Here is a 25,000-nt window from a genome sequence, read left to right as displayed (position 1 = left end):
AATACATGTAATGCTTGCAAAGTGCCTTTCTTTTATTTTAATTGTCTATTATTCTGAATGGACTTTTATGCAGATGATCCATTAGAGATTGATATTTGCCTCTGTAGGTGCCAAGCAAGCTCCCTCTAGGCTCGTTGGTCTAGAGGTATGATCTCAGAATGATAATTGTCTATCATTCTGAATGGACTTTTATGCAGATGATCCATTAGAGATTGATATTTGCCTCTGTAGGTGCCAAGCAAGCTCTCCACATGGCAGCATACTTTGAGAGGTCAAAGTCGTCATAGGAAGGAAACCAGCAGCTGCCACCTCTGGCTCGTTGGTCTAGGGGTATGATTCTCGCTTTGGGTGCGAGAGGTCCCGGGTTCAAATCCCGGACGAGCCCTAGCTTTTCCTGAGGAGTGACCTTTCTCCTTTTTCTCACCTCTTGTCAACATGCCCATAGTAAGCCTCCACCCAATGGATTTTTTGCAAATCTGCCAAGCCAAAAGTACCTGACACGCCTCAGGAGTATGGCAGAATTCTGGCTCGTTGGTCTAGTGGTATGATTCTCGCTTCGGGTGAGAGAGGCCCCGGGTTCGAATCCCGGACGAGCCCTGTCACCGCCTTAATTTACCGCCCTCACCTCTCATAAATCGGTTTCATCTGCTCTTTACCAGAGCGGTTTGCTTTAAGTCACGGACAGAGGTGTTTCCGGAGAAGACTTTACTTTTTGGTTACCTTAATTCAACTCTGAGCATTGTAGAAGTGAAAACCTGCCAATGCTGTCTTCAGTGGAAACGCTGTGTCGACTCATTGGTCTAGGGGTATGATCCTCACTTAGGGTTCCTTCCCAACCTTATCATTCCGTGAGCTATCTTTAGTCTTCTCCTTGTTTGTTTTCTGACAGCAGCAGTCCTGTGAATAAATTTGGTGTTGGCAAACGGCCTTTCGACGTTGTCTCAGCTTGGCTCGTTGGTGTTGGCAAACGTCCTTTTGATGCTGTCTCAGCTTGGCTCGTTGGTCTAGGGGTATGATTCTCGCTTAGGGTGCGAGAGGTCCCTGGTTCAAATCCCGGACAAGCCCACCTTTTGAGAGCATTCCTGTTCATCCAGTTCCATGAGTAGCATGTAGTCTTCTCCTTGTGTGTTTTCTGGCACCAGTGTCCAACCCCTCACTGGCTTATGCAATACATGTAATTACTGCAAAGCGCCTTTCTTTTATTTTAATTGTCTATCATTCTGAATGGACTTTTATGCAGATGATCCATTAGAGATTGATATTTGCCTCTGTAGGTGCCAAGCAAGCTCTCCACATGGCAGCATACTTTGAGAGGTCAAAGTCGTCATAGGAAGGAAACCAACAGCTGCCACCTCTGGCTCGTTGGTCTAGGGGTATGATTCTCGCTTTGGGTGCGAGAGGTCCCGGGTTCAATTCCCAGACGAGCCCTAGCTTTTCCTGAGGAGTGACTTTTCTCCTTTTTCTCACCTCTTGTCAACATGCCCATAGTAAGCCTCCACCCAATGGATTTTTTGCAAATCTGCCAAGCCAAAAGTACCTGACACGCCTCAGGAGTATGGCAGAGTTCTGGCTCGTTGGTCTAGTGGTATGATTCTCGCTTCGGGTGAGAGAGGCCCCGGGTTCGAATCCCGGACGAGCCCTGTCACCGCGTTCATTTACCGCCCTCACCTCTCATAAATCGGTTTAATCTGCTCTTTACCAGAGCGGTTTGCTTTAAGTCACGGACAGAGGTGTTTCCGGAGAAGACTTTACTTTTTGGTTACCTTAATTCAACTCTGAGCATTGTAGAAGTGAAAACCTGCCAATGCTGTCTTCAGTGGAAACGCTGTGTCGACTCATTGGTCTAGGGGTATGATCCTCACTTAGGGTTCCTTCCCATCCTTATCATTCCGTGAGCTATCTTTAGTCTTCTCCTTGTTTGTTTTCTGACAGCAGCAGTCCTGTGAATAAATTTGGTGTTGGCAAACGGCCTTTCGACGTTGTCTCAGCTTGGCTCGTTGGTGTTGGCAAACGTTCTTTTGGTGCTGTCTCAGCTTGGCTCGTTGGTCTAGGGGTATGATTCTCGCTTAGGGTGTGAGAGGTCCCGGGTTCAAATCCCGGACGAGCCCACCTTTTGAGAGCATTCCTGCTCATCCAGTTCCATGAGTAGCATGTAGTCTTCTCCTTGTGTGTTTTCTGGCACCAGTGTCCAACCCCTCACTGGCTTATGCAATACATGTAATTACTGCAAAGTGCCTTTCTTTTATTTTAATTGTCTATCATTCTGAATGGACTTTTATGCAGATGATCCATTAGAGATTGATATTTGCCTCTGTAGGTGCCAAGCAAGCTCTCCACATGGCAGCATACTTTGAGAGGTCAAAGTCGTCATAGGAAGGAAACCAGCAGCTGCCACCTCTGGCTAGTTAGTCTAGGGGTATGATTCTCGCTTTGGGTGCGAGAGGTCCTGGGTTCAAATCCCGGACGAGCCCTGGTTTTTCCTGAGGAGTGACCTTTCTCCTTTTTTGCCGCCCTCACCTCTCATAAATCGGTTTAATCTGCTGTTTACCAGAGCGGTTTGCTTTAAATCACGGACAGAGGTGTTTTCGGAGAAGACTTTACTTTTTGGTTACCTTAATTCAACTCTGAGCATTGTAGAAGTGAAAACCTGCCAATGCTGTCTTCAGTGGAAACGCTGTGTCGACTCATTGGTCTAGGGGTATGATCCTCACTTAGGGTTCCTTCCCAACCTTATCATTCCGTGAGCTATCTTTAGTCTTCTCCTTGTTTGTTTTCTGACAACAGCGGTGTGGAACTTCTGTCCTTCTCAGTCCTGTGTGTGAATAAATTTGGTGTTGACAATCGGCCATTCGACGCTGTCTCAGCTTGGCTCGCTGGTGTTGGCAAACGGCCTTTTGAAGCTGTCTCAGCTTGGCTCGTTGGTCTAGGGGTATGATTCTCGCTTAGGGTGCGAGAGGTCCCGGGTTCAAATCCCGGACGAGCCCACCTTTTGAGAGCATTCCTGCTCATCCAGTTCCATGAGTAGCATGTAGTCTTCTCCTTGTGTGTTTTCTGGCACCAGTGTCCAACCCCTTACTGGCTTATGCAATACATGTAATGCTTGCAAAGTGCCTTTCTTTTATTTTAATTGTCTATTATTCTGAATGGACTTTTATGCAGATGATCCATTAGAGATTGATATTTGCCTCTGTAGGTGCCAAGCAAGCTCCCTCTAGGCTCGTTGGTCTAGAGGTATGATCTCAGAATGATAATTGTCTATCATTCTGAATGGACTTTTATGCAGATGATCCATTAGAGATTGATATTTGCCTCTGTAGGTGCCAAGCAAGCTCTCCACATGGCAGCATACTTTGAGAGGTCAAAGTCGTCATAGGAAGGAAACCAGCAGCTGCCACCTCTGGCTCGTTGGTCTAGGGGTATGATTCTCGCTTTGGGTGCGAGAGGTCCCGGGTTCAAATCCTGGACGAGCCCTGGTTTTTCCTGAGGAGTGACCTTTCTCCTTTTTCTCACCTCTTGTCAACATGCCCATAGTAAGCCTCCACCCAATGGATTTTTTGCAAATCTGCCAAGACAAAAGTACCTGACACGCCTCAGGAGTATGGCAGAATTCTGGCTCGTTGGTCTAGAGGAATGATTCTCGCTTAGGGTGCGAGAGGCCCCGGGTTCGAATCCCTGATGAGCCCTGTCACCACCTTCATTTGCCGCCCTCACCTCTCATAAATCGGTTTAATCTGCTGTTTACCAGAGCGGTTTGCTTTAAATCACGGACAGAGGTGTTTTCGGCGAAGACTTTACTTTTTGGTTACCTTAATTCAACTCTGAGCATTGTAGAAGTGAAAACCTGCCAATGCTGTCTTCAGTGGAAACGCTGTGTCGACTCATTGGTCTAGGGGTATGATCTTCACTTAGGGTTCCTTCCCATCCTTATCATTCCGTGAGCTATCTTTAGTCTTCTCCTTGTTTGTTTTCTGACAGCAGCAGTCCTGTGAATAAATTTGTTGTTGGCAAACGGCCTTTCGACGTTGTCTCAGCTTGGCTCGTTGGTGTTGGCAAACGTCCTTTTGGTGCTGTCTCAGCTTGGCTCGTTGGTCTAGGGGTATGATTCTCGCTTAGGGTGCGAGAGGTCCCGGGTTTAAATCCCGGACGAGCCCACCTTTTGAGAGCATTCCTGCTCATCCAGTTCCATGAGTAGCATGTAGTCTTCTCCTTGTGTGTTTTCTGGCACCAGTGTCCAACCCCTCACTGGCTTATGCAATACATGTAATGCTTGCAAAGTGCCTTTCTTTTATTTTAATTGTCTATTATTCTGAAAGGACTTTTATGCAGATGATCCATTAGAGATTGATATTTGCCTCTGTAGGTGCCAAGCAAGCTCCCCACATGGCAGCATACTTTGAGAGGTCAAAGTCAGCATAGGAAGGAAACCAGCAGCTGCCACCTCTGGCTCGTTGGTCTAGGGGTATGATTCTCGCTTTGGGTGCGAGAGGTCTCGGGTTCAAATCCCGAACGAGCCCTAGCTTTTCCTGAGGAGTGACCTTTCTCCTTTTTCTCACCTCTAGTCAACATGCCCATAGTAAGCCTCCACCCAATGGATTTTTGCAAATCTGCCAAGGCAAAAGTACCTGACACGCCTCAGGAGTATGGCAGAATTCTGGCTCGTTGGTCTAGAGGTATGATTCTCGCCTTGGGTGCGAGAGGTCCCGGGTTCAAATCCCGGACGAGCTCTAGCTTTTCCTGAGGGGTGACCTTTCTCCTTTTTCTCACCTCTTGTCAACATGCCTCTGTAGGTGCCAAGCAAGCTCTCCACATGGCAGCATACTTTGAGAGGTCAAAGTCAGCATAGGAAGGAAACCAGCAGCTGCCACCTCTGGCTCGTTGGTCTAGGGGTATGATTCTCGCTTTGGGTGCGAGAGGTCCCGGGTTCAAATCCCGGACGAGCCCTGGTTTTTCCTGAGGAGTGACCTTTCTCCTTTTTCTCACCTCTTGTCAACATGCCCATAGTAAGCCTCTACCCAATGGATTTTTTGCAAATCTGCCAAGACAAAAGTACCTGACACGCCTCAGGAGTATGGCAGAATTCTGGCTCGTTGGTCTAGAGGAATGATTCTCGCTTAGGGTGCGAGAGGCCCCGGGTTCGAATCCCTGATGAGCCCTGTCACCACCTTCATTTGCCGCCCTCACCTCTCATAAATCGGTTTAATCTGCTGTTTACCAGAGCGGTTTGCTTTAAATCACGGACAGAGGTGTTTTCGGAGAAGACTTTACTTTTTGGTTACCTTAATTCAACTCTGAGCATTGTAGAAGTGAAAACCTGCCAATGCTGTCTTCAGTGGAAACGCTGTGTCGACTCATTGGTCTAGGGGTATGATCCTCACTTAGGGTTCCTTCCCAACCTTATCATTCCGTGAGCTATCTTTAGTCTTCTCCTTGTTTGTTTTCTGACAACAGCGGTGTGGAACTTCTGTCCTTCTCAGTCCTGTGTGTGAATAAATTTGGTGTTGACAATCGGCCATTCGTCGCTGTCTCAGCTTGGCTCACTGGTGTTGGCAAACGGCCTTTTGAAGCTGTCTCAGCTTGGCTCGTTGGTCTAGGGGTATGATTCTCGCTTAGGGTGCGAGAGGTCCCGGGTTCAAATCCCGGACGAGCCCACCTTTTGAGAGCATTCCTGCTCATCCAGTTCCATGAGTAGCATGTAGTCTTCTCCTTGTGTGTTTTCTGGCACCAGTGTCCAACCCCTCACTGGCTTATGCAATACATGTAATGCTTGCAAAGTGCCTTTCTTTTATTTTAATTGTCTATTATTCTGAATGGACTTTTATGCAGATGATCCATTAGAGATTGATATTTGCCTCTGTAGGTGCCAAGCAAGCTCCCCACATGGCAGCATACTTTGAGAGGTCAAAGTCAGCATAGGAAGGAAACCAGCAGCTGCCACCTCTGGCTCGTTGGTCTAGGGGTATGATTCTCGCTTTGGGTGCGAGAGGTCTCGGGTTCAAATCCCGAACGAGTCCTAGCTTTTCCTGAGGAGTGACCTTTCTCCTTTTTCTCACCTCTTGTCAACATGCCCATAGTAAGCCTCCACCCAATGGATTTTTTGCAAATCTGCCAAGACAAAAGTACCTGACACGCCTCAGGAGTATGGCAGAATTCTGGCTCGTTGATCTAGAGGAATGATTGTCGCTTAGGGTGCGAGAGGCCCCGGGTTCGAATCCCTGATGAGCCCTGTCACCACCTTCATTTGCCGCCCTCACCTCTCATAAATCGGTTTAATCTGCTGTTTACCAGAGCGGTTTGCTTTAAATCACGGACAGAGGTGTTTTCGGAGAAGACTTTACTTTTTGGTTACCTTAATTCAACTCTGAGCATTGTAGAAGTGAAAACCTGCCAATGCTGTCTTCAGTGGAAACGCTGTGTCGACTCATTGGTCTAGGGGTATGATCCTCACTTAGGGTTCCTTCCCAACCTTATCATTCCGTGAGCTATCTTTAGTCTTCTCCTTGTTTGTTTTCTGACAGCAGCAGTCCTGTGAATAAATTTGGTGTTGGCAAACGGCCTTTCGACGTTGTCTCAGCTTGGCTCGTTGGTGTTGGCAAACGTCCTTTTGATGCTGTCTCAGCTTGGCTCGTTGGTCTAGGGGTATGATTCTCGCTTAGGGTGTGAGAGGTCCCGGGTTCGAATCCCGGACGAGCCCACCCCTTGAGAGCATTCCCGCTCATCCAGTTCTATGAGTAGCATGTAGTCTTCTCCTTGTGTGTTTTCTGGCACCAGTGTCCAACACCTCTGGCTCGTTGGTCTAGGGGTATGATTCTCGCTTTGGGTGCGAGAGGTCCCGGGTTCAAATCCCGGACGAGCCCTGGTTTTTCCTGAGGAGTGACCTTTCTCTTTTTTCTCACCTCTTGTCAACATGCCCATAGTAAGCCTCCACCCAATGGATATTTTGCAAATCTGCCAAGACAAAAGTACCTGACACGCCTCAGGAGTATGGCAGAATTCTGGCTCGTTGGTCTAGTGGTATGATTCTCGCTTCGGGTGCGAGAGGCCCCGGGTTCGAATCCCGGACGAGCCCTGTCACCACCTTCATTTACCGCCCTCACCTCTCATAAATCGGTTTCATCTGCTCTTTACCAGAGCGGTTTGCTTTAAGTCACGGACAGAGGTGTTTCCGGAGAAGACTTTACTTTTTGGTTACCTTAATTCAACTCTGAGCATTGTAGAAGTGAATTCCTGCGAATGCTGTCTTCAGTGGAAACGCTGTGTCGACTCATTGGTCTAGGGGTATGATCCTCACTTAGGGTTCCTTTCCATCCTTATCATTCCGTGAGCTATCTTTAGTCTTCTCCTTGTTTGTTTTCTGACAGCAGCAGTCCTGTGAATAAATTTGGTGTTGGCAAACGGCCTTTCGACGTTGTCTCAGCTTGGCTCGTTGGTGTTGGCAAACGTCCTTTTGGTCCTGTCTCAGCTTGGCTCGTTGGTCTAGGGGTTTGATTCTCGCTTAGGGTGCGAGAGGTCCCGGGTTCAAATCCCGGACGAGCCCATCTTTTGAGAGCATTCCTGCTCATCCAGTTCCATGAGTAGCATGTAGTCTTCTACTTGTGTGTTTTCTGGCACCAGTGTCTGCCAAGACAAAAGTACCTGACACGCCTCAGGAGTATGGCAGAATTCTGGCTCGTTGGTCTAGTGGTATGATTCTCGCTTCGGGTGCGAGAGGCCCCGGGTTCGAATCCCGGACGAGCCCTGTCACCACCTTCATTTACCGCCCTCACCTCTCATAAATCGGTTTGGCTCGTTGGTCTAGGGGTTTGATTCTCGCTTAGGGTGCGAGAGGTCCCGGGTTCAAATCCCGGACGAGCCCAACTTTTGAGAGCATTCCTGCTCATCCAGTTCCATGAGTAGCATGTAGTCTTCTCCTTGTGTGTTTTCTAGCACCAGTGTCCAACCCCTCACTGGCTTATGCAATACATGTAATTACTGCAAAGCGCCTTTCTTTTATTTTAATTGTCTATCATTCTGAATGGACTTTTATGCAGATGATCCATTAGAGATTGATATTTGCCTCTGTAGGTGCCAAGCAAGCTCTCCACATGGCAGCATACTTTGAGAGGTCAAAGTCAGCATAGGAAGGAAACCAGCAGCTGCCACCTTTGGCTCGTTGGTCTAGGGGTATGATTCTCGCTTTGGGTGTGAGAGGTCCCGGGTTCAAATCCCGGACGAGCCCTGGCTTTTCCTGAGGTGTGACCTTTCTCCTTTTTCTCACCTCTTGTCAACATGCCCATAAAAAGCCTCCACCGAATGGATTTTTTGCAAATCTGCCAAGGCAAAAGTACCTGACACGCCTCAGGATTCTGGCAGAATTCTGGCTCGTTGGTCTAGAGGTATGATTCTCGCTTTGGGTGCGAGAGGTCTTGGGTTCAAATCCCGGACGAGCCCTAGCTTTTCCTGAGGAGTGACCTTTCTCCTTTTTCTCACGTCTTGTCAACATGCCCATAGTAAGCCTCCACCCAATGGATTTTTGCAAATCTGCCAAGGAAAAAGTACCTAACACGCCTCAGGAGTATGGCAGAATTCTGGCTCGTTGGTCTAGAGGTATGATTCTCGCTTCGGGTGCGAGAGGCCCCGGGTTCGAATCCCGGACGAGCCCTGTCACCACCTTCATTTGCCGCCCTCACCTCTCATAAATCGGTTTCATCTGCTGTTTACCAGAGCGGTTTGCTTTAAATCACGGACAGAGGTGTTTTCGGAGAAGACTTTACTTTTTGGTTACCTTAATTCAACTCTGAGCATTGTAGAAGTGAAAACCTGCCAATGCTGTCTTCAGTGGAAACGCTGTGTCGACTCATTGGTCTAGGGGTATGATCCTCACTTAGGGTTCCTTCCCAACCTTATCATTCCTTGGGCTATCTTTAGTCTTCTCCTTGTTTGTTTTCTGACAGCAGCAGTCCTGTGAATAAATTTGGTGTTGGCAAACGGCCTTTCGACGTTGTCTCAGCTTGGCTCGTTGGTGTTGGCAAACGTCCTTTTGGTGCTGTCTCAGCTTGCCTCGTTGGTCTAGGGGTATGATTCTCGCTTAGGGTGCGAGAGGTCCCGGGTTCAAATCTCGGACGAGCCCACCTTTTGAGAGCATTCCCGCTCATCCAGTTCCATGAGTAGCATGTAGTCTTCTCCTTGTGTGTTTTCTGGCACCAGTGTCCAACCCCTCACTGGCTTATGCAATACATGTAATGCTTGCAAAGTGCCTTTTTTTTATTTTAATTGTCTATCATTCTGAATGGACTTTTATGCAGATGATCCATTAGAGATTGATATTTGCCTCTGTAGGTGCCAAGCAAGCTCTCCACATGGCAGCATACTTTGAGAGGTCAAAGTCGTCATAGGAAGGAAACCAGCAGCTGCCACCTCTGGCTCGTTGGTCTAGGGGTATGATTCTCGCTTTGGGTGCGAGAGGTCCTGGGTTCAAATCCCGGTCGAGCCCTAGCTTTTCCTGAGGAGTGACCTTTCTCCTTTTTCTCACCTCTTGTCAACATGCCCATAGTAAGCCTCCACCCAATGGATTTTTGCAAATCTGCCAAGGCAAAAGTACCTAACACGCCTCAGGAGTATGGCAGAATTCTGGCTCGTTGGTCTATAGGTATGATTCTCGCTTCGGGTGCGAGAGGCCCCGGGTTCGAATACCGGACGAGCCCTGTCACCACCTTCATTTGCCGCCCTCACCTCTCATAAATCGGTTTCATCTGCTGTTTACCAGAGCGGTTTGCTTTAAATCACGGACAGAGGTGTTTTCGGAGAAGACTTTACTTTTTGGTTACCTTAATTCAACTCTGAGCATTGTAGAAGTGAAAACCTGCCAATGCTGTCTTCAGTGGAAACGCTGTGTTGACTCATTGGTCTAGGGGTATGATCCTCACTTAGGGTTCCTTCCCAACCTTATCATTCCGTGAGCTATCTTTAGTCTTCTCCTTGTTTGTTTTCTGACAGCAGCAGTCCTGTGAATAAATTTGGTGTTGGCAAACGGCCTTTCGACGTTGTCTCAGCTTGGCTCGTTGGTGTTGGCAAACGTCCTTTTGATGCTGTCTCAGCTTGGCTCGTTGGTCTAGGGGTATGATTCTCGCTTAGGGTGCGAGAGGTCCCGGGTTCGAATCCCGGACGAGCCCACCCCTTGAGAGCATTCCCGCTCATCCAGTTCCATGAGTAGCATGTAGTCTTCTCCTTGTGTGTTTTCTGGCACCAGTGTCCAACCCCTCACTGGCTTATGCAATACATGTAATTACTGCAAAGCGCCTTTCTTTTATTTTAATTGTCTATCATTCTGAATGGACTTTTATGCAGATGATCCATTAGAGATTGATATTTGCCTCTGTAGGTGCCAAGCAAGCTCTCCACATGGCAGCATACTTTGAGAGGTCAAAGTCGTCATAGGAAGGAAACCAGCAGCTGCCACCTCTGGCTCGTTGGTCTAGGGGTATGATTCTCGCTTTGGGTGCGAGAGGTCCCGGGTTCAAATCCCGGACGAGCCCTAGCTTTTCCTGAGGAGTGACCTTTCTCCTTTTTCTCACCTCTTGTCAACATGCCCATAGTAAGCCTCCACCCAATGGATTTTTTGCAAATCTGCCAAGCCAAAAGTACCTGACACGCCTCAAGAGTATGGCAGAATTCTGGCTCGTTGGTCTAGAGGTATGATTCTCGCTTCGGGTGCGAGAGGCCCCGGGTTCGAATCCCGGACGAGCCCTGTCACCACCTTCATTTGCCGCCCTCACCTCTCATAAATCGGTTTCATCTGCTGTTTACCAGAGCGGTTTGCTTTAAATCACGGACAGAGGTGTTTTCGGAGAAGACTTTACTTTTTGGTTACCTTAATTCAACTCTGAGCATTGTAGAAGTGAAAACCTGCCAATGCTGTCTTCAGTGGAAACGCTGTGTCGACTCATTGGTCTAGGGGTATGATCCTCACTTAGGGTTCCTTCCCAACCTTATCATTCCGTGAGCTATCTTTAGTCTTCTCCTTGTTTGTTTTCTGACAGCAGCAGTCCTGTGAATAAATTTGGTGTTGGCAAACGGCCTTTCGACGTTGTCTCAGCTTGGCTCGTTGGTGTTGGCAAACGTCCTTTTGGTGCTGTCTCAGCTTGCCTCGTTGGTCTAGGGGTATGATTCTCACTTAGGGTGCGAGAGGTCCCGGGTTCAAATCTCGGACGAGCCCACCTTTTGAGAGCATTCCCGCTCATCCAGTTCCATGAGTAGCATGTAGTCTTCTCCTTGTGTGTTTTCTGGCACCAGTGTCCAACCCCTCACTGGCTTATGCAATACATGTAATGCTTGCAAAGTGCCTTTTTTTTATTTTAATTGTCTATCATTCTGAATGGACTTTTATGCAGATGATCCATTAGAGATTGATATTTGCCTCTGTAGGTGCCAAGCAAGCTCTCCACATGGCAGCATACTTTGAGAGGTCAAAGTCGTCATAGGAAGGAAACCAGCAGCTGCCACCTCTGGCTCGTTGGTCTAGGGGTATGATTCTCGCTTTGGGTGCGAGAGGTCCTGGGTTCAAATCCCGGTCGAGCCCTAGCTTTTCCTGAGGAGTGACCTTTCTCCTTTTTCTCACCTCTTGTCAACATGCCCATAGTAAGCCTCCACCCAATGGATTTTTGCAAATCTGCCAAGGCAAAAGTACCTAACACGCCTCAGGAGTATGGCAGAATTCTGGCTCGTTGGTCTATAGGTATGATTCTCGCTTCGGGTGCGAGAGGCCCCGGGTTCGAATACCGGACGAGCCCTGTCACCACCTTCATTTGCCGCCCTCACCTCTCATAAATCGGTTTCATCTGCTGTTTACCAGAGCGGTTTGCTTTAAATCACGGACAGAGGTGTTTTCGGAGAAGACTTTACTTTTTGGTTACCTTAATTCAACTCTGAGCATTGTAGAAGTGAAAACCTGCCAATGCTGTCTTCAGTGGAAACGCTGTGTTGACTCATTGGTCTAGGGGTATGATCCTCACTTAGGGTTCCTTCCCAACCTTATCATTCCGTGAGCTATCTTTAGTCTTCTCCTTGTTTGTTTTCTGACAGCAGCAGTCCTGTGAATAAATTTGGTGTTGGCAAACGGCCTTTCGACGTTGTCTCAGCTTGGCTCGTTGGTGTTGGCAAACGTCCTTTTGATGCTGTCTCAGCTTGGCTCGTTGGTCTAGGGGTATGATTCTCGCTTAGGGTGCGAGAGGTCCCGGGTTCGAATCCCGGACGAGCCCACCCCTTGAGAGCATTCCCGCTCATCCAGTTCCATGAGTAGCATGTAGTCTTCTCCTTGTGTGTTTTCTGGCACCAGTGTCCAACCCCTCACTGGCTTATGCAATACATGTAATTACTGCAAAGCGCCTTTCTTTTATTTTAATTGTCTATCATTCTGAATGGACTTTTATGCAGATGATCCATTAGAGATTGATATTTGCCTCTGTAGGTGCCAAGCAAGCTCTCCACATGGCAGCATACTTTGAGAGGTCAAAGTCGTCATAGGAAGGAAACCAGCAGCTGCCACCTCTGGCTCGTTGGTCTAGGGGTATGATTCTCGCTTTGGGTGCGAGAGGTCCCGGGTTCAAATCCCGGACGAGCCCTAGCTTTTCCTGAGGAGTGACCTTTCTCCTTTTTCTCACCTCTTGTCAACATGCCCATAGTAAGCCTCCACCCAATGGATTTTTTGCAAATCTGCCAAGCCAAAAGTACCTGACACGCCTCAGGAGTATGGCAGAATTCTGGCTCGTTGGTCTAGAGGTATGATTCTCGCTTCGGGTGCGAGAGGCCCCGGGTTCGAATCCCGGACGAGCCCTGTCACCACCTTCATTTGCCGCCCTCACCTCTCATAAATCGGTTTCATCTGCTGTTTACCAGAGCGGTTTGCTTTAAATCACGGACAGAGGTGTTTTCGGAGAAGACTTTACTTTTTGGTTACCTTAATTCAACTCTGAGCATTGTAGAAGTGAAAACCTGCCAATGCTGTCTTCAGTGGAAACGCTGTGTCGACTCATTGGTCTAGGGGTATGATCCTCACTTAGGGTTCCTTCCCAACCTTATCATTCCGTGAGCTATCTTTAGTCTTCTCCTTGTTTGTTTTCTGACAGCAGCAGTCCTGTGAATAAATTTGGTGTTGGCAAACGGCCTTTCGACGTTGTCTCAGCTTGGCTCGTTGGTGTTGGCAAACGTCCTTTTGGTGCTGTCTCAGCTTGCCTCGTTGGTCTAGGGGTATGATTCTCGCTTAGGGTGCGAGAGGTCCCGGGTTCAAATCTCGGACGAGCCCACCTTTTGAGAGCATTCCCGCTCATCCAGTTCCATGAGTAGCATGTAGTCTTCTCCTTGTGTGTTTTCTGGCACCAGTGTCCAACCCCTCACTGGCTTATGCAATACATGTAATTACTGCAAAGTGCCTTTCTTTTATTTTAATTGTCTATCATTCTGAATGGACTTTTATGCAGATGATCCATTAGAGATTGATATTTGCCTCTGTAGGTGCCAAGCAAGCTCTCCACATGGCAGCATACTTTGAGAGGTCAAAGTCAGCATAGGAAGGAAACCAGCAGCTGCCACCTCTGGCTCGTTGGTCTAGGGGTATGATTCTCGCTTTGGGTGCGAGAGGTCCCGGGTTCAAATCCCGGACGAGCCCTGGTTTTTCCTGAGGAGTGACCTTTCTCCTTTTTCTCACCTCTTGTCAACATGCCCATAGTAAGCCTCCACCCAATGGATTTTTTGCAAATCTGCCAAGACAAAAGTACCTGACACGCCTCAGGAGTATGGCAGAATTCTGGCTCGTTGGTCTAGAGGAATGATTCTCGCTTAGGGTGCGAGAGGCCCCGGGTTCGAATCCCTGATGAGCCCTGTCACTACTTTCATTTGCCGCCCTCACCTCTCATAAATCGGTTTAATCTGCTGTTTACCAGAGCGGTTTGCTTTAAATCACGGACAGAGGTGTTTTCGGAGAAGACTTTACTTTTTGGTTACCTTAATTCAACTCTGAGCATTGTAGAAGTGAAAACCTGCCAATGCTGTCTTCAGTGGAAACGCTGTGTCGACTCATTGGTCTAGGGGTATGATCCTCACTTAGGGTTCCTTCCCAACCTTATCATTCCGTGAGCTATCTTTAGTCTTCTCCTTGTTTGTTTTCTGACAGCAGCAGTCCTGTGAATAAATTTGGTGTTGGCAAACGGCCTTTCGACGTTGTCTCAGCTTGGCTCGTTGGTGTTGGCAAACGTCCTTTTGGTGCTGTCTCAGCTTGGCTCGTTGGTCTAGGGGTAAGATTCTCGCTTAGGGTGCGAGAGGTCCCGGGTTCAAATCCCGGACGAGCCCACGTTTTGAGAGCATTCCTGCTCATCCAGTTCCATGAGTAGCATGTAGTCTTCTCCTTGTGTGTTTTCTGGCACCACTGTCCAACCCCTCACTGGCTTATGCAATACATGTAATTACTGCAAAGTGCCTTTCTTTTATTTTAATTGTCTATCATTCTGAATGGACTTTTATGCAGATGATCCATTAGAGATTGATATTTGCCTCTGTAGGTGCCAAGCAAGCTCTCCACATGGCAGCATACTTTGAGAGGTCAAAGTCAGCATAGGAAGGAAACCAGCAGCTGCCACCTCTGGCTCGTTGGTCTAGGGGTATGATTCTCGCTTTGGGTGCGAGAGGTCCCGGGTTCAAATCCCGGACGAGCCCTGGTTTTTCCTGAGGAGTGACCTTTCTCCTTTTTCTCACCTCTTGTCAACATGCCCATAGTAAGCCTCCACCCAATGGATTTTTTGCAAATCTGCCAAGACAAAAGTACCTGACACGCCTCAGGAGTATGGCAGAATTCTGGCTCGTTGGTCTAGAGGAATGATTCTCGCTTAGGGTGCGAGAGGCCCCGGGTTCGAATCCCTGATGAGCCCTGTCACTACTTTCATTTGCCGCCCTCACCTCTCATAAATCGGTTTAATCTGCTGTTTACCAGAGCGGTTTGCTTTAAATCACGGACAGAGGTGTTTTCGGAGAAGACTTTACTTTTTGGTTACCTTAATTCAACTCTGAGCATTGTAGAAGTGAAAACCTGCCAATGCTGTCTTCAGTGGAAACGCTGTGTCGACTCATTGGTCTAGGGGTATGATCCTCACTTAGGGTTCCTTCCCAACCTTATCATTCCGTGAGCTATCTTTAGTCTTCTCCTTGTTTGTTTTCTGACAACAGCGGTGTGGAACTTCTGTCCTTCTCAGTCCTGTGTGTGAATAAATTTGGTGTTGACAAACGGCCATTCGACGCTGTCTCAGCTTGGCTCGTTGGTGTTGGCAAACGGCCTTTTGAAGCTGTCTCAGCTTGGCTCGTTGGTCTAGGGGTATGATTCTCGCTTAGGGTGCGAGAGGTCCCGGGTTCAAATCCCGGACGAGCCCACCTTTTGAGAGCATTCCTGCTCATCCAGTTCCATGAGTAGCATGTAGTCTTCTCCTTGTGTGTTTTCTGGTACCAGTGTCCAACCCCCGACTGGCTTATGCAATACATGTAATGCTTGCAAAGTGCCTTTCTTTTATTTTAATTGTCTATTATTCTGAATGGACTTTTATGCAGATGATCCATTAGAGATTGATATTTGCCTCTGTAGGTGCCAAGCAAGCTCCCCACATGGCAGCATACTTTGAGAGGTCAAAGTCAGCATAGGAAGGAAACCAGCAGCTGCCACCTCTGGCTCGTTGGTCTAGGGGTATGATTCTCGCTTTGGGTGCGAGAGGTCTCGGGTTCAAATCCCGAACGAGCCCTAGCTTTTCCTGAGGAATGACCTTTCTCCTTTTTCTCACCTCTTGTCAACATGCCCATAGTAAGCCTCCACCCAATGGATTTTTGCAAATCTGCCAAGGCAAAAGTACCTGACACGCCTCAGGAGTATGGCAGAATTCTGGCTCGTTGGTCTAGAGGTATGATTCTCGCTTTGGGTGCGAGAGGTCTCGGGTTCAAATCCCGGACGAGCCCTAGCTTTTCCTGAGGAGTGACCTTTCTCCTTTTTCTCACCTCTTGTCAACATGCCCATAGTAAGCCTCCACCCAATGGATTTTTGCAAATCTGCCAAGGAAAAAGTACCTAACACGCCTCAGGAGTATGGCAGAATTCTGGCTCGTTGGTCTAGAGGTATGATTCTCGCTTCGGGTGCGAGAGGCCCCGGGTTCGAATCCCGGACGAGCCCTGTCACCACCTTCATTTGCCGCCCTCACCTCTCATAAATCGGTTTCATCTGCTGTTTACCAGAGCGGTTTGCTTTAAATCACGGACAGAGGTGTTTTCGGAGAAGACTTTACTTTTTGGTTACCTTAATTCAACTCTGAGCATTGTAGAAGTGAAAACCTGCCAATGCTGTCTTCAGTGGAAACGCTGTGTCGACTCATTGGTCTAGGGGTATGATCCTCACTTAGGGTTCCTTCTCATCTTTATCATTCCGTGAGCTATTTTTAGTCTTCTCCTTGTTTGTTTTCTGACAGCAGCAGTCCTGTGAATAAATTTGGTGTTGGCAAACGGCCTTTCGACGTTGTCTCAGCTTGGCTCGTTGGTGTTGGCAAACGTCCTTTTGCTGCTGTCTCAGCTTGGCTCGTTGGTCTAGGGGTATGATTCTCGCTTAGGGTGCGAGAGGTCCCGGGTTCAAATCCCGGACGAGCCCACCTTTTGAGAGCATTCCTGCGCATCCAGTTCCATGAATAGCATGTAGTCTTCTACTTGTGTGTTTTCTGGCACCAGTGTCTGCCAAGACAAAAGTACCTGACACGCCTCAGGAGAATGGCAGAATTCTGGCTCGTTGGTCTAGTGGTATGATTCTCGCTTCGGGTGCGAGAGGCCCTGGGTTCGTATCCCGGACGAGCCCTGTCACCACCTTCATTTACCGCCCTCACCTCTCATAAATCGGTTTCATCTGCTCTTTACCAGAGCGGTTTGCTTTAAGTCACGGACAGAGGTGTTTCCGGAGAAGACTTTACTTTTTGGTTACCTTAATTCAACTCTGAGCATTGTAGAAGTGAAAACCTGCGAATGCTGTCTTCAGTGGAAACGCTGTGTCGACTCATTGGTCTAGGGGTATGATCCTCACTTAGGGTTCCTTCCCATCCTTATCATTCCGTGAGCTTTCTTTAGTCTTCTCCTTGTTTGTTTTCTGACAGCAGCAGTCCTGTGAATAAATTTGGTGTTGGCAAACGGCCTTTCGACGTTGTCTCAGCTTGGCTGGTTGGTGTTGGCAAACGTCCTTTTGCTGCTGTCTCAGCTTGGCTCGTTGGTCTAGTGGTATGATTCTCGCTTAGGGTGCGAGAGGTCCCGGGTTAAAATCCCGGAGGAGCCCACCTTTTGAGAGCATTCCTGCTCATCCAGTTCCATGAGTAGCATGTAGTCTTCTCCTTGTGTGTTTTCTGGCACCAGTGTCCAACCCCTCACTGGCTTATGCAATACATGTAATGCTTGCAAAGTGCCTTTCTTTTATTTTAATTGTCTATCATTCTGAATGGACTTTTATGCAGATGATCCATTAGAGATTGATCTTTGCCTCTGTAGGTGCCAAGCAAGCTCTCCACATGGCAGCATACTTTGAGAGGTCAAAGTCGTCATAGGAAGGAAACCAGCAGCTGCCACCTCTGGCTCGTTGGTCTAGGGGTATGATTCTCGCTTTGGGTGCGAGAGGTCCCGGGTTCAAATCCCGGACGAGCCCTACCTTTCCTGAGGAGTGACCTTTCTCCTTTTTCTCACCTCTTGTCAACATGCCCATAGTAAGCCTCCACCCAATGGATTTTTTGCAAATCTGCCAAGCCAAAAGTACCTGACACGCCTCAGGAGTAAGGCAGAATTCTGGCTCGTTGGTCTAGTGGTATGATTCTCGCTTCGGGTGAGAGAGGCCCCGGGTTCGAATTCCGGACAAGCCCTGTCACCACCTTCATTTACCGCCCTCACCTCTCATAAATCGGTTTCATCTGCTGTTTACCAGAGCGGTTTGCTTTAAGTCACGGACAGAGGTGTTTCCGGAGAAGACTTTACTTTTTGGTTACCTTAATTCAACTCTGAGCATTGTAGAAGTGAAAACCTGCGAATGCTGTCTTCAGTGGAAACGCTGTGTCGACTCATTGGTCTAGGGGTATGATCCTCACTTAGGGTTCCTTCCCATCCTTATCATTCCGTGAGCTATCTTTAGTCTTCTCCTTGTTTGTTTTCTGACAGCAGCAGTCCTGTGAATAAATTTGGTGTTGGCAAACGGCCTTTCGACGTTGTCTCAGCTTGGCTCGTTGGTGTTGGCAAACGTCCTTTTGGTGCTGTCTCAGCTTGGCTTGTTGGTCTAGGGGTATGATTCCCGCTTAGGGTGTGAGAGGTCCCGGGTTCAAATCCCGGACAAGCCCACCTTTTGAGAGCATTCCTGCTCATCCAGTTCCATGAGTAGCATGTAGTCTTCTCCTTGTGTGTTTTCTGGCACCAGTGTCCAACCCCTCACTGGCTTATGCAATACATGTAATGCTTGCAATGCGCCTTTCTTTTATTTTAATTGTCTACCATTCTGAATGGACTTTTATGCAGATGATCCATTAGAGATTGATATTTGCCTCTGTAGGTGCCAAGCAAGCTCTCCACATGGCAGCATACTTTGAGAGGTCAAAGTCAGCATAGGAAGGAAACCAACAGCTGCCACCTCTGGCTCGTTGGTCTAGGGGTATGATTCTCGCTTTGGGTGCGAGAGGTCCCGGGTTCAAATCCCGGACGAGCCCTGGCTTTTCCTGAGGAGTGACCTTTCTCCTTTTTCTCACCTCTTGTCAACATGCCCATAGTAAGCCTCCACCCAATGGATTTTTTGCAAATCTGCCAAGACAAAAGTACCTGACACGCCTCAGGAATACGGCAGAATTCTGGCTCGTTGGTCTAGAGGAATGATTCTCGCTTAAGGTGCGAGAGGCCCCGGGTTCGAATCCCTGACGAGTCCTGTCACCACCTTCATTTGCCGCCCTCACCTCTCATAAATCGGTTTAATCTGCTGTTTACCAGAGCGGTTTGCTTTAAATCACGGACAGAGGTGTTTTCGGAGAAGACTTTACTTTTTGGTTACCTTAATTCAACTCTGAGCATTGTAGAAGTGAAAACCTGCCAATGCTGTCTTCAGTGGAAACGCTGTGTCGACTCATTGGTCTAGGGGTAGGATCCTCACTTAGGGTTCCTTCCCAACCTTATCATTCCGTGAGCTATCTTTGGTCTTCTCCTTGTTTGTTTTCTGACAACAGCGGTGTGGAACTTCTGTCCTTCTCAGTCCTGTGTGTGAATAAATTTGGTGTTGACAAACGGCCATTCGACGCTGTCTCAGCTTGGCTCGTTGGTGTTGGCAAACGGCCTTTTGAAGATGTCTCAGCTTGGCTCGTTGGTCTAGGGGTATGATTCTCGCTTAGGGTGCGAGAGGTCCCGGGTTCAAATCCCGGACGAGCCCACCTTTTGAGAGCATTCCTGCTCATCCAGTTCCATGAGTAGCATGTAGTCTTCTCCTTGTGTGTTTTCTGGCACCAGTGTCCAACCCCTCACTGGCTTATGCAATACATGTAATGCTTGCAAAGTGCCTTTCTTTTATTTTAATTGTCTATCATTCTGAATGGACTTTTATGCAGATGATCCATTAGAGATTGATATTTGCCTCTGTAGGTGCCAAGCAAGCTCTCCACATGGCAGCATACTTTGAGAGGTCAAAGTCAGCATAGGAAGGAAACCAGCAGCTGCCACCTTTGGCTCGTTGGTCTAGGGGTATGATTCTCGCTTTGGGTGTGAGAGGTCCCGGGTTCAAATCCCGGACGAGCCCTGGCTTTTCCTGAGGTGTGACCTTTCTCCTTTTTCTCACCTCTTGTCAACATGCCCATAAAAAGCCTCCACCGAATGGATTTTTTGCAAATCTACCTGACACGCCTCAGGATTCTGGCAGAATTCTGGCTCGTTGGTCTAGAGATATGATTCTCGCTTTGGGTGCGAGAGGTCTCGGGTTCAAATCCCGGACGAGCCCTAGCTTTTCCTGAGGAGTGACCTTTCTCCTTTTTCTCACGTCTTGTCAACATGCCCATAGTAAGCCTCCACCCAATGGATTTTTGCAAATCTGCCAAGGAAAAAGTACCTAACACGCCTCAGGAGTATGGCAGAATTCTGGCTCGTTGGTCTAGAGGTATGATTCTCGCTTCGGGTGCGAGAGGCCCCGGGTTCGAATCCCGGACGAGCCCTGTCACCACCTTCATTTGCCGCCCTCACCTCTCATAAATCGGTTTCATCTGCTGTTTACAAGAGCGGTTTGCTTTAAATCACGGACAGAGGTGTTTTCGGAGAAGACTTTACTTTTTGGTTACCTTAATTCAACTCTGAGCATTGTAGAAGTGAAAACCTGCCAATGCTGTCTTCAGTGGAAACGCTGTGTCGACTCATTGGTCTAGGGGTATGATCCTCACTTAGGGTTCCTTCCCATCTTTATCATTCCGTGAGCTATCTTTAGTCTTCTCCTTGTTTGTTTTCTGACAGCAGCAGTCCTGTGAATAAATTTGGTGTTGGCAAACGGCCTTTCGACGTTGTCTCAGCTTGGCTTGTTGGTGTTGGCAAACGTCCTTTTGCTGCTGTCTCAGCTTGGCTCGTTGGTCTAGGGGTATGATTCTCGCTTAGGGTGCGAGAGGTCCCGGGTTCAAATCCCGGACGAGCCCACCTTTTGAGAGCATTCCTGCTCATCCAGTTCCATGAATAGCATGTAGTCTTCTACTTGTGTGTTTTCTGGCACCAGTGTCTGCCAAGACAAAAGTACCTGACACGCCTCAGGAGAATGGCAGAATTCTGGCTCGTTGGTCTAGTGGTATGATTCTCGCTTCGGGTGCGAGAGGCCCTGGGTTCGTATCCCGGACGAGCCCTGTCACCACCTTCATTTACCGCCCTCACCTCTCATAAATCGGTTTCATCTGCTCTTTACCAGAGCGGTTTGCTTTAAGTCACGGACAGAGGTGTTTCCGGAGAAGACTTTACTTTTTGGTTACCTTAATTCAACTCTGAGCATTGTAGAAGTGAAAACCTGCGAATGCTGTCTTCAGTGGAAACGCTGTGTCGACTCATTGGTCTAGGGGTATGATCCTCACTTAGGGTTCCTTCCCATCCTTATCATTCCGTGAGCTATCTTTAGTCTTCTCCTTGTTTGTTTTCTGACAGCAGCAGTCCTGTGAATAAATTTGGTGTTGGCAAACGGCCTTTCGACGTTGTCTCAGCTTGGCTGGTTGGTGTTGGCAAACGTCCTTTTGCTGCTGTCTCAGCTTGGCTCGTTGGTCTAGTGGTATGATTCTCGCTTAGGGTGCGAGCGGTCCCGGGTTAAAATCCCGGAGGAGCCCACCTTTTGAGAGCATTCCTGCTCATCCAGTTCCATGAGTAGCATGTAGTCTTCTCCTTGTGTGTTTTCTGGCACCAGTGTCCAACCCCTCACTGGCTTATGCAATACATGTAATGCTTGCAAAGTGCCTTTCTTTTATTTTAATTGTCTATCATTCTGAATGGACTTTTATGCAGATGATCCATTAGAGATTGATATTTGCCTCTGTAGGTGCCAAGCAAGCTCTCCACATGGCAGCATACTTTGAGAGGTCAAAGTCGTCATAGGAAGGAAACCAGCAGCTGCCACCTCTGGCTCGTTGGTCTAGGGGTATGATTCTCGCTTTGGGTGCGAGAGGTCCCGGGTTCAAATCCCGGACGAGCCCTAGCTTTTCCTGAGGAGTGACCTTTCTCCTTTTTCTCACCTCTTGTCAACATGCCCATAGTAAGCCTCCACCCAATGGATTTTTTGCAAATCTGCCAAGCCAAAAGTACCTGACACGCCTCAGGAGTAAGGCAGAATTCTGGCTCGTTGGTCTAGTGGTATGATTCTCGCTTCGGGTGAGAGAGGCCCCGGGTTCGAATTCCGGACAAGCCCTGTCACCACCTTCATTTACCGCCCTCACCTCTCAAAAAATGGGTTTCATCTGCTGTTTACCAGAGCGGTTTGCTTTAAGTCACGGACAGATGTGTTTCCGGAGAAGACTTTACTTTTTGGTTACCTTAATTCAACTCTGAGCATTGTAGAAGTGAAAACCTGCGAATGCTGTCTTCAGTGGAAACGCTGTGTCGACTCATTGGTCTAGGGGTATGATCCTCACTTAGGGTTCCTTCCCATCCTTATCATTCCGTGAGCTATCTTTAGTCTTCTCCTTGTTTGTTTTCTGACAGCAGCAGTCCTGTGAATAAATTTGGTGTTGGCAAACGGCCTTTCGACGTTGTCTCAGCTTGGCTCGTTGGTGTTGGCAAACGTCCTTTTGGTGCTGTCTCAGCTTGGCTCGTTGGTCTAGGGGTATGATTCTCGCTTAGGGTGCGAGAGGTCCCGGGTTCAAATCCCGGACAAGCCCACCTTTTGAGAGCATTCCTGCTCATCCAGTTCCATGAGTAGCATGTAGTCTTCTCCTTGTGTGTTTTCTGGCACCAGTGTCCAACCCCTCACTGGCTTATGCAATACATGTAATGCTTGCAAAGTGCCTTTCTTTTATTTTAATTGTCTACCATTCTGAATGGACTTTTATGCAGATGATCCATTAGAGATTGATATTTGCCTCTGTAGGTGCCAAGCAAGCTCTCCACATGGCAGCATACTTTGAGAGGTCAAAGTCAGCATAGGAAGGAAACCAGCAGCTGCCACCTCTGGCTCGTTGGTCTAGGGGTTTGATTCTCGCTTTGGGTGCGAGAGGTCCCGGGTTCAAATCCCGGACGAGCCCTGGCTTTTCCTGAGGAGTGACCTTTCTCCTTTTTCTCACCTCTTGTCAACATGCCCATAGTAAGCCTCCACCCAATGGATTTTTTGCAAATCTGCCAAGACAAAAGTACCTGACACGCCTCAGGAGTACGGCAGAATTCTGGCTCGTTGGTCTAGAGGAATGATTCTCGCTTAAGGTGCGAGAGGCCCCGGGTTCGAATCCCTGACGAGTCCTGTCACCACCTTCATTTGCCGCCCTCACCTCTCATAAATCGGTTTAATCTGCTGTTTACCAGAGCGGTTTGCTTTAAATCACGGACAGAGGTGTTTTCGGAGAAGACTTTACTTTTTGGTTACCTTAATTCAACTCTGAGCATTGTAGAAGTGAAAACCTGCCAATGCTGTCTTCAGTGGAAACGCTGTGTCGACTCGTTGGTCTAGGGGTATGATCCTCACTTAGGGTTCCTTCCCAACCTTATCATTCCGTGAGCTATCTTTAGTCTTCTCCTTGTTTGTTTTCTGACAACAGCGGTGTGGAACTTCTGTCCTTCTCAGTCCTGTGTGTGAATAAATTTGGTGTTGACAAACGGCCATTCGATGTTGTCTCAGCTTGGCTCGTTGGTGTTGGCAAACGTCCTTTTGCTGCTGTCTCAGCTTGGCTCGTTGGTCTAGGGGTATGATTTTCGCTTAGGGTGCGAGAGGTCCCGGGTTCAAATCCCGGACGAGCCCACCTTTTGAGAGCATTCCTGCTCATCCAGTTCCATGAGTAGCATGTAGTCTTCTCCTTGTGTGTTTTCTGGCACCAGTGTCCAACCCCTCACTGGCTTATGCAATACATGTAATGCTTGCAAAGTGCCTTTCTTTTATTTTAATTGTCTATCATTCTGAATGGACTTTTATGCAGATGATCCATTAGAGATTGATATTTGCCTCTGTAGGTGCCAAGCAAGCTCTCCACATGGCAGCATACTTTGAGAGGTCAAAGTCAGCATAGGAAGGAAACCAGCAGCTGCCACCTTTGGCTCGTTGGTCTAGGGGTATGATTCTCGCTTTGGGTGTGAGAGGTCCCGGGTTCAAATCCCGGACGAGCCCTGGCTTTTCCTGAGGTGTGACCTTTCTCCTTTTTCTCACCTCTTGTCAACATGCCCATAAGAAGCCTCCACCGAATGGATTTTTTGCAAATCTGTTAAGACAAAAGTACCTGACACGCCTCAGGAGTATGGCAGAATTCTGGCTCGTTGGTCTAGAGGAATGATTCTCGCTTAGGGTGCGAGAGGCCCCGGGTTCGAATCCCTGATGAGCCCTGTCACCACCTTCATTTGCCGCCCTCACCTCTCATAAATCGGTTTAATCTGCTGTTTACCAGAGCGGTTTGCTTTAAATCACGGACAGAGGTGTTTTCGGAGATGACTTTACTTTTTGGTTACCTTAATTAAACTCTGAGCATTGTAGAAGTGAAAACCTGCCAATGCTGTCTTCAGTGGAAACGCTGTGTCGACTCATTGGTCTAGGGGTATGATCCTCACTTAGGGTTCCTTCCCAACCTTATCATTCCGTGAGCTATCTTTAGTCTTCTCCTTGTTTGTTTTCTGACAACAGCGGTGTGGAACTTCTGTCCTTCTCAGTCCTGTGTGTGAATAAATTTGGTGTTGACAAACGGCCATTCGACGCTGTCTCAGCTTGGCTCGTTGGTGTTGGCAAACGGCCTTTTGAAGCTGTCTCAGCTTGGCTCGTTGGTCTAGGGGTATGATTCTCGCTTAGGGTGCGAGAGGTCCCGGGTTAAAATCCCGGACGAGCCCACCTTTTGAGAGCATTCCTGCTCATCCAGTTCCACGAGTAGCATGTAGTCTTCTCCTTGTGTGTTTTCTGGCACCAGTGTCCAACCCCTCACTGGCTTATGCAATACATGTAATGCTTGCAAAGTGCCTTTCTTTTATTTTAATTGTCTATCATTCTGAATGGACTTTTATGCAGATGATCCTTTAGAGATTGATATTTGCCTCTGTAGGTGCCAAGCAAGCTCTCCACATGGCAGCATACTTTGAGAGGTCAAAGTCAGCATAGGAAGGAAACCAGCAGCTGCCTTCTCTGGCTCGTTGGTCTAGGGGTATGATTTTCGCTTTGGGAGCGAGAGGTCCCGGGTTCAAATCCTGGACGAGCCCTGGCTTTTCCTGAGGAGTGACCTTTCTCCTTTTTCTCACCTCTTGTCAACATGCCCATAGTAAGCCTCCACCCAATGGATTTTTGCAAATCTGCCAAGGCAAAAGTACCTAACACGCCTCA

At 48.2% G+C, this 25,000-nt stretch overlaps 60 non-coding genes across 60 annotated transcripts; all 60 read left to right on the top strand.

Moving 5' to 3' along the window:
• The first annotated feature begins 313 nt into the window (after positions 1 to 313).
• TRNAP-UGG (transfer RNA proline (anticodon UGG)) lies at positions 314 to 385 on the top strand. The gene has a single exon. It is a non-coding gene; the product is annotated as a tRNA-Pro (tRNA).
• A 140-nt stretch (positions 386 to 525) lies between these two features.
• On the top strand, positions 526 to 597 carry TRNAP-CGG (transfer RNA proline (anticodon CGG)). Its single transcript has one exon. It is a non-coding gene; the product is annotated as a tRNA-Pro (tRNA).
• Positions 598 to 1,356: 759 nt separating this feature from the next.
• On the top strand, positions 1,357 to 1,428 carry TRNAP-UGG (transfer RNA proline (anticodon UGG)). Its single transcript has one exon. It is a non-coding gene; the product is annotated as a tRNA-Pro (tRNA).
• Positions 1,429 to 1,568: 140 nt separating this feature from the next.
• TRNAP-CGG (transfer RNA proline (anticodon CGG)) lies at positions 1,569 to 1,640 on the top strand. The gene has a single exon. It is a non-coding gene; the product is annotated as a tRNA-Pro (tRNA).
• Positions 1,641 to 2,036: 396 nt separating this feature from the next.
• Positions 2,037 to 2,108, top strand: TRNAP-AGG (transfer RNA proline (anticodon AGG)). Its single transcript has one exon. It is a non-coding gene; the product is annotated as a tRNA-Pro (tRNA).
• Positions 2,109 to 2,399: 291 nt separating this feature from the next.
• Positions 2,400 to 2,471, top strand: TRNAP-UGG (transfer RNA proline (anticodon UGG)). The gene has a single exon. It is a non-coding gene; the product is annotated as a tRNA-Pro (tRNA).
• A 441-nt stretch (positions 2,472 to 2,912) lies between these two features.
• TRNAP-AGG (transfer RNA proline (anticodon AGG)) lies at positions 2,913 to 2,984 on the top strand. Its single transcript has one exon. It is a non-coding gene; the product is annotated as a tRNA-Pro (tRNA).
• A 415-nt stretch (positions 2,985 to 3,399) lies between these two features.
• Positions 3,400 to 3,471, top strand: TRNAP-UGG (transfer RNA proline (anticodon UGG)). The gene has a single exon. It is a non-coding gene; the product is annotated as a tRNA-Pro (tRNA).
• Positions 3,472 to 4,079: 608 nt separating this feature from the next.
• TRNAP-AGG (transfer RNA proline (anticodon AGG)) lies at positions 4,080 to 4,151 on the top strand. The gene has a single exon. It is a non-coding gene; the product is annotated as a tRNA-Pro (tRNA).
• Positions 4,152 to 4,442: 291 nt separating this feature from the next.
• On the top strand, positions 4,443 to 4,514 carry TRNAP-UGG (transfer RNA proline (anticodon UGG)). Its single transcript has one exon. It is a non-coding gene; the product is annotated as a tRNA-Pro (tRNA).
• Positions 4,515 to 4,653: 139 nt separating this feature from the next.
• Positions 4,654 to 4,725, top strand: TRNAP-UGG (transfer RNA proline (anticodon UGG)). The gene has a single exon. It is a non-coding gene; the product is annotated as a tRNA-Pro (tRNA).
• Positions 4,726 to 4,869: 144 nt separating this feature from the next.
• TRNAP-UGG (transfer RNA proline (anticodon UGG)) lies at positions 4,870 to 4,941 on the top strand. The gene has a single exon. It is a non-coding gene; the product is annotated as a tRNA-Pro (tRNA).
• Positions 4,942 to 5,576: 635 nt separating this feature from the next.
• Positions 5,577 to 5,648, top strand: TRNAP-AGG (transfer RNA proline (anticodon AGG)). The gene has a single exon. It is a non-coding gene; the product is annotated as a tRNA-Pro (tRNA).
• Positions 5,649 to 5,939: 291 nt separating this feature from the next.
• Positions 5,940 to 6,011, top strand: TRNAP-UGG (transfer RNA proline (anticodon UGG)). Its single transcript has one exon. It is a non-coding gene; the product is annotated as a tRNA-Pro (tRNA).
• A 608-nt stretch (positions 6,012 to 6,619) lies between these two features.
• Positions 6,620 to 6,691, top strand: TRNAP-AGG (transfer RNA proline (anticodon AGG)). Its single transcript has one exon. It is a non-coding gene; the product is annotated as a tRNA-Pro (tRNA).
• Positions 6,692 to 6,782: 91 nt separating this feature from the next.
• Positions 6,783 to 6,854, top strand: TRNAP-UGG (transfer RNA proline (anticodon UGG)). The gene has a single exon. It is a non-coding gene; the product is annotated as a tRNA-Pro (tRNA).
• Positions 6,855 to 6,994: 140 nt separating this feature from the next.
• Positions 6,995 to 7,066, top strand: TRNAP-CGG (transfer RNA proline (anticodon CGG)). The gene has a single exon. It is a non-coding gene; the product is annotated as a tRNA-Pro (tRNA).
• A 396-nt stretch (positions 7,067 to 7,462) lies between these two features.
• TRNAP-AGG (transfer RNA proline (anticodon AGG)) lies at positions 7,463 to 7,534 on the top strand. The gene has a single exon. It is a non-coding gene; the product is annotated as a tRNA-Pro (tRNA).
• A 129-nt stretch (positions 7,535 to 7,663) lies between these two features.
• Positions 7,664 to 7,735, top strand: TRNAP-CGG (transfer RNA proline (anticodon CGG)). The gene has a single exon. It is a non-coding gene; the product is annotated as a tRNA-Pro (tRNA).
• Positions 7,736 to 7,780: 45 nt separating this feature from the next.
• On the top strand, positions 7,781 to 7,852 carry TRNAP-AGG (transfer RNA proline (anticodon AGG)). The gene has a single exon. It is a non-coding gene; the product is annotated as a tRNA-Pro (tRNA).
• A 291-nt stretch (positions 7,853 to 8,143) lies between these two features.
• On the top strand, positions 8,144 to 8,215 carry TRNAP-UGG (transfer RNA proline (anticodon UGG)). Its single transcript has one exon. It is a non-coding gene; the product is annotated as a tRNA-Pro (tRNA).
• A 140-nt stretch (positions 8,216 to 8,355) lies between these two features.
• Positions 8,356 to 8,427, top strand: TRNAP-UGG (transfer RNA proline (anticodon UGG)). The gene has a single exon. It is a non-coding gene; the product is annotated as a tRNA-Pro (tRNA).
• Positions 8,428 to 8,566: 139 nt separating this feature from the next.
• Positions 8,567 to 8,638, top strand: TRNAP-CGG (transfer RNA proline (anticodon CGG)). The gene has a single exon. It is a non-coding gene; the product is annotated as a tRNA-Pro (tRNA).
• Positions 8,639 to 9,397: 759 nt separating this feature from the next.
• TRNAP-UGG (transfer RNA proline (anticodon UGG)) lies at positions 9,398 to 9,469 on the top strand. Its single transcript has one exon. It is a non-coding gene; the product is annotated as a tRNA-Pro (tRNA).
• Positions 9,470 to 10,076: 607 nt separating this feature from the next.
• Positions 10,077 to 10,148, top strand: TRNAP-AGG (transfer RNA proline (anticodon AGG)). The gene has a single exon. It is a non-coding gene; the product is annotated as a tRNA-Pro (tRNA).
• A 291-nt stretch (positions 10,149 to 10,439) lies between these two features.
• Positions 10,440 to 10,511, top strand: TRNAP-UGG (transfer RNA proline (anticodon UGG)). Its single transcript has one exon. It is a non-coding gene; the product is annotated as a tRNA-Pro (tRNA).
• Positions 10,512 to 10,651: 140 nt separating this feature from the next.
• TRNAP-CGG (transfer RNA proline (anticodon CGG)) lies at positions 10,652 to 10,723 on the top strand. Its single transcript has one exon. It is a non-coding gene; the product is annotated as a tRNA-Pro (tRNA).
• A 759-nt stretch (positions 10,724 to 11,482) lies between these two features.
• Positions 11,483 to 11,554, top strand: TRNAP-UGG (transfer RNA proline (anticodon UGG)). The gene has a single exon. It is a non-coding gene; the product is annotated as a tRNA-Pro (tRNA).
• A 607-nt stretch (positions 11,555 to 12,161) lies between these two features.
• TRNAP-AGG (transfer RNA proline (anticodon AGG)) lies at positions 12,162 to 12,233 on the top strand. The gene has a single exon. It is a non-coding gene; the product is annotated as a tRNA-Pro (tRNA).
• Positions 12,234 to 12,524: 291 nt separating this feature from the next.
• Positions 12,525 to 12,596, top strand: TRNAP-UGG (transfer RNA proline (anticodon UGG)). The gene has a single exon. It is a non-coding gene; the product is annotated as a tRNA-Pro (tRNA).
• A 140-nt stretch (positions 12,597 to 12,736) lies between these two features.
• Positions 12,737 to 12,808, top strand: TRNAP-CGG (transfer RNA proline (anticodon CGG)). Its single transcript has one exon. It is a non-coding gene; the product is annotated as a tRNA-Pro (tRNA).
• Positions 12,809 to 13,567: 759 nt separating this feature from the next.
• TRNAP-UGG (transfer RNA proline (anticodon UGG)) lies at positions 13,568 to 13,639 on the top strand. Its single transcript has one exon. It is a non-coding gene; the product is annotated as a tRNA-Pro (tRNA).
• A 608-nt stretch (positions 13,640 to 14,247) lies between these two features.
• TRNAP-AGG (transfer RNA proline (anticodon AGG)) lies at positions 14,248 to 14,319 on the top strand. The gene has a single exon. It is a non-coding gene; the product is annotated as a tRNA-Pro (tRNA).
• Positions 14,320 to 14,610: 291 nt separating this feature from the next.
• On the top strand, positions 14,611 to 14,682 carry TRNAP-UGG (transfer RNA proline (anticodon UGG)). The gene has a single exon. It is a non-coding gene; the product is annotated as a tRNA-Pro (tRNA).
• Positions 14,683 to 15,317: 635 nt separating this feature from the next.
• TRNAP-AGG (transfer RNA proline (anticodon AGG)) lies at positions 15,318 to 15,389 on the top strand. The gene has a single exon. It is a non-coding gene; the product is annotated as a tRNA-Pro (tRNA).
• A 291-nt stretch (positions 15,390 to 15,680) lies between these two features.
• On the top strand, positions 15,681 to 15,752 carry TRNAP-UGG (transfer RNA proline (anticodon UGG)). Its single transcript has one exon. It is a non-coding gene; the product is annotated as a tRNA-Pro (tRNA).
• Positions 15,753 to 15,891: 139 nt separating this feature from the next.
• TRNAP-UGG (transfer RNA proline (anticodon UGG)) lies at positions 15,892 to 15,963 on the top strand. Its single transcript has one exon. It is a non-coding gene; the product is annotated as a tRNA-Pro (tRNA).
• Positions 15,964 to 16,102: 139 nt separating this feature from the next.
• Positions 16,103 to 16,174, top strand: TRNAP-CGG (transfer RNA proline (anticodon CGG)). Its single transcript has one exon. It is a non-coding gene; the product is annotated as a tRNA-Pro (tRNA).
• Positions 16,175 to 16,570: 396 nt separating this feature from the next.
• Positions 16,571 to 16,642, top strand: TRNAP-AGG (transfer RNA proline (anticodon AGG)). The gene has a single exon. It is a non-coding gene; the product is annotated as a tRNA-Pro (tRNA).
• A 129-nt stretch (positions 16,643 to 16,771) lies between these two features.
• Positions 16,772 to 16,843, top strand: TRNAP-CGG (transfer RNA proline (anticodon CGG)). Its single transcript has one exon. It is a non-coding gene; the product is annotated as a tRNA-Pro (tRNA).
• Positions 16,844 to 17,239: 396 nt separating this feature from the next.
• TRNAP-AGG (transfer RNA proline (anticodon AGG)) lies at positions 17,240 to 17,311 on the top strand. Its single transcript has one exon. It is a non-coding gene; the product is annotated as a tRNA-Pro (tRNA).
• A 291-nt stretch (positions 17,312 to 17,602) lies between these two features.
• On the top strand, positions 17,603 to 17,674 carry TRNAP-UGG (transfer RNA proline (anticodon UGG)). Its single transcript has one exon. It is a non-coding gene; the product is annotated as a tRNA-Pro (tRNA).
• A 607-nt stretch (positions 17,675 to 18,281) lies between these two features.
• TRNAP-AGG (transfer RNA proline (anticodon AGG)) lies at positions 18,282 to 18,353 on the top strand. The gene has a single exon. It is a non-coding gene; the product is annotated as a tRNA-Pro (tRNA).
• Positions 18,354 to 18,644: 291 nt separating this feature from the next.
• Positions 18,645 to 18,716, top strand: TRNAP-UGG (transfer RNA proline (anticodon UGG)). The gene has a single exon. It is a non-coding gene; the product is annotated as a tRNA-Pro (tRNA).
• Positions 18,717 to 18,856: 140 nt separating this feature from the next.
• Positions 18,857 to 18,928, top strand: TRNAL-AAG (transfer RNA leucine (anticodon AAG)). The gene has a single exon. It is a non-coding gene; the product is annotated as a tRNA-Leu (tRNA).
• Positions 18,929 to 19,351: 423 nt separating this feature from the next.
• Positions 19,352 to 19,423, top strand: TRNAP-AGG (transfer RNA proline (anticodon AGG)). The gene has a single exon. It is a non-coding gene; the product is annotated as a tRNA-Pro (tRNA).
• Positions 19,424 to 19,714: 291 nt separating this feature from the next.
• Positions 19,715 to 19,786, top strand: TRNAP-UGG (transfer RNA proline (anticodon UGG)). Its single transcript has one exon. It is a non-coding gene; the product is annotated as a tRNA-Pro (tRNA).
• A 126-nt stretch (positions 19,787 to 19,912) lies between these two features.
• On the top strand, positions 19,913 to 19,984 carry TRNAP-UGG (transfer RNA proline (anticodon UGG)). Its single transcript has one exon. It is a non-coding gene; the product is annotated as a tRNA-Pro (tRNA).
• A 139-nt stretch (positions 19,985 to 20,123) lies between these two features.
• Positions 20,124 to 20,195, top strand: TRNAP-CGG (transfer RNA proline (anticodon CGG)). The gene has a single exon. It is a non-coding gene; the product is annotated as a tRNA-Pro (tRNA).
• A 396-nt stretch (positions 20,196 to 20,591) lies between these two features.
• TRNAP-AGG (transfer RNA proline (anticodon AGG)) lies at positions 20,592 to 20,663 on the top strand. The gene has a single exon. It is a non-coding gene; the product is annotated as a tRNA-Pro (tRNA).
• A 129-nt stretch (positions 20,664 to 20,792) lies between these two features.
• TRNAP-CGG (transfer RNA proline (anticodon CGG)) lies at positions 20,793 to 20,864 on the top strand. The gene has a single exon. It is a non-coding gene; the product is annotated as a tRNA-Pro (tRNA).
• A 396-nt stretch (positions 20,865 to 21,260) lies between these two features.
• On the top strand, positions 21,261 to 21,332 carry TRNAP-AGG (transfer RNA proline (anticodon AGG)). Its single transcript has one exon. It is a non-coding gene; the product is annotated as a tRNA-Pro (tRNA).
• A 291-nt stretch (positions 21,333 to 21,623) lies between these two features.
• On the top strand, positions 21,624 to 21,695 carry TRNAP-UGG (transfer RNA proline (anticodon UGG)). Its single transcript has one exon. It is a non-coding gene; the product is annotated as a tRNA-Pro (tRNA).
• A 609-nt stretch (positions 21,696 to 22,304) lies between these two features.
• On the top strand, positions 22,305 to 22,376 carry TRNAP-AGG (transfer RNA proline (anticodon AGG)). The gene has a single exon. It is a non-coding gene; the product is annotated as a tRNA-Pro (tRNA).
• A 291-nt stretch (positions 22,377 to 22,667) lies between these two features.
• TRNAP-UGG (transfer RNA proline (anticodon UGG)) lies at positions 22,668 to 22,739 on the top strand. The gene has a single exon. It is a non-coding gene; the product is annotated as a tRNA-Pro (tRNA).
• Positions 22,740 to 22,879: 140 nt separating this feature from the next.
• On the top strand, positions 22,880 to 22,951 carry TRNAL-AAG (transfer RNA leucine (anticodon AAG)). Its single transcript has one exon. It is a non-coding gene; the product is annotated as a tRNA-Leu (tRNA).
• Positions 22,952 to 23,374: 423 nt separating this feature from the next.
• Positions 23,375 to 23,446, top strand: TRNAP-AGG (transfer RNA proline (anticodon AGG)). Its single transcript has one exon. It is a non-coding gene; the product is annotated as a tRNA-Pro (tRNA).
• Positions 23,447 to 23,737: 291 nt separating this feature from the next.
• TRNAP-UGG (transfer RNA proline (anticodon UGG)) lies at positions 23,738 to 23,809 on the top strand. Its single transcript has one exon. It is a non-coding gene; the product is annotated as a tRNA-Pro (tRNA).
• Positions 23,810 to 24,444: 635 nt separating this feature from the next.
• On the top strand, positions 24,445 to 24,516 carry TRNAP-AGG (transfer RNA proline (anticodon AGG)). The gene has a single exon. It is a non-coding gene; the product is annotated as a tRNA-Pro (tRNA).
• A 291-nt stretch (positions 24,517 to 24,807) lies between these two features.
• On the top strand, positions 24,808 to 24,879 carry TRNAP-UGG (transfer RNA proline (anticodon UGG)). The gene has a single exon. It is a non-coding gene; the product is annotated as a tRNA-Pro (tRNA).
• Positions 24,880 to 25,000: the final 121 nt, after the last annotated feature.

Source organism: Hyla sarda, chromosome 6 (assembly GCF_029499605.1).
Source record: "Hyla sarda isolate aHylSar1 chromosome 6, aHylSar1.hap1, whole genome shotgun sequence".
In the NCBI taxonomy this organism is placed as follows: Eukaryota; Metazoa; Chordata; class Amphibia; order Anura; family Hylidae; genus Hyla; species Hyla sarda.
Note: the sequence above shows the minus strand (reverse complement) of the source record. Positions and strands in the feature narration are given on the sequence as shown.